This window comes from Helianthus annuus, chromosome 17, assembly GCF_002127325.2.
Source record: "Helianthus annuus cultivar XRQ/B chromosome 17, HanXRQr2.0-SUNRISE, whole genome shotgun sequence".
In the NCBI taxonomy this organism is placed as follows: Eukaryota; Viridiplantae; Streptophyta; class Magnoliopsida; order Asterales; family Asteraceae; genus Helianthus; species Helianthus annuus.
This window is the reverse complement of record NC_035449.2, coordinates 71,383,684-71,385,645: the sequence shown is the minus strand read 5'-3', so window position 1 is coordinate 71,385,645 and position 1,962 is coordinate 71,383,684. Positions and strand designations below refer to the sequence as shown.

Sequence of the window (1,962 nt, the reverse complement as noted above, 5' to 3'; positions counted from 1 at the left end):
ATGTTATGAGATGGACTTGTGCCTTTGGGTTTGTTTCGGTATTTGATTGTATATTTCATGCCACTGAAAATTGGTTTGAGCAATTTCCTCGATTTGATTGTATATTTCATGTGGGCGGCGATTACCTAAAAGTCCCTCGGAGCTAGAGTCAAGTATTTGTCTTGTGTGTGGCAACAACCCATTATAGAAAGTGGATACTTGTTGCCATACCGCAAGACCGTGATGGGGGCACTTTCGCAACAGCTCCTTGAACCTTTCCCAAGTTTCATATAAGGATTCCCCATCCTCTTGTGAATATGTATTAATTTCAGTCATTAATTTAGCCGTTTTAGCGGGAGGGAAAAACTTATATAGAAATTTTTGGGCTAGTTCATCCCAGGTGATTACCGAACCAACTGGGAGGGCGTTGAGCCAAGCTTTTGCTCGGTCTTTTAGTGAAAATGGAAACATTCGAAGGCGGATGACGTCATTTGATGCTCCATTGATCCGAAAGGTATCACATATTTCTAAGAAATTAGTAATATGTAGATGGGGATCCTCGTCCGCAAGCCCATGGAAGGTTGCGGAGTTTTGAAGCATTTGTATCAAATGTGGCCGAAGTTCGAAGTTGTTGGCTTCAACATTCGGTGCATTGATAGCGGCGCCGAGATTACCCACAGGGGGTCGTAGGTAATCCATGTGGGTACGTTGGTCCGCCATTGGAAGTGGGCTCCCTGGAACCTTCTCTTGGTTTTTAGCTTTAAGTCTTTTTCTGAGAAAGCATTCGGGTTCTTCTAGGGGTTCTTTTATGCCTCTACTAGAACTGGAGCTCATACACTACGTAGAAGGTTCAGATGTGGCGTCCGGTTCCAAGTCCTGCAGTAAAAACAGAAAAGAATGTTGGTCAGGAAGTTCACCACGGCCCCGTGCTCAGTGAACACGGCCCGTGGTCGGATATACAGCGATTGTTTTCCGTGTTGCACCGACACGGCCCCGTGCTCAGCCCTCTGTAACTCGGAAAATAAAAACTGCCAGTGACACTACTGGGCACGACCCGTGTCCGACCAGGCACGACCCGTGCTGAGCTCTGCAGAAGCTGAAAATTTAAGAAAATCCTTAAAAAATAAAAAGAAAATAGAAAAAATGATTAGGCCGTTGATTCCTAACTTTCTTAAAATCCTTGTGTCTCCGGCAGCGGCGCCAAAAAACTTGATGCGTGTCAGTGTGTATATGTTTTAGGTATGTATTTTAAGCCCTTTTTACACTCTTTAGCCAAGTTTTAAATTTATACAACACGATATTCACTAACACTAAACACACATATGGGCAAGTGCACCCATCGTGGATGTAGTATAGTGTTGGTAAGATACCGAAGTCGTCCAAGGACACAAGAGCTTTTAGTACCGGTTTATCCTCAACGTCTAATCAAATCAAAATGTTAGAAAAAGGTTTTTAAATTAAGAAAATAAAACTAACTAAAATGCTGAAAAATAAAATAAAAATAAAACAGATAGACAAGATGAATCACTTGGATCCGACTCGTGTGTAGTGTAACCTTTGATTATTTTCGCACTTTTGCATTTGTTTAAGAGATTATCTTAGTTATTGTAGTAGGCCCCTCTTTTGAAGGTGACGTTACCCTCAACGCATTAGTTTGAGTCAGCAAGGATACAATCCTAAAGGGTCGGATTATTGAAAGATAATTAATTAAGTTATTAATGCATAACGTGTTAGGCCCCTCTTTTGAAGGCGACGTTACCCTCGGATAAGTAGTGTGAGTCAGCAGGGATACAGTCCTAAGTAGGCGGGTTAAAGTTTTAATAGTAGTTTAACTTATGAGGGGTCAAAGAGTTTGGACCCCCGCCATCCAATACCTTTGGGTATTGAAGGAGGTCCTACTAAATTTGACCCAGGTCCTTTGCAGGATCTATACAATTAACAATGGCAAGACTCTTACCAAACCGTTCCCTTAACCCCCAACCA

General features: G+C 42.2%; 1 non-coding gene across 1 annotated transcript; it reads left to right on the top strand.

Moving 5' to 3' along the window:
- The first annotated feature begins 214 nt into the window (after positions 1-214).
- Positions 215-321, top strand: LOC118489407. The gene has a single exon (XR_004887426.1). It is a non-coding gene; the product is annotated as a small nucleolar RNA R71 (small nucleolar RNA).
- The last annotated feature ends 1,641 nt before the right edge of the window (positions 322-1,962 follow it).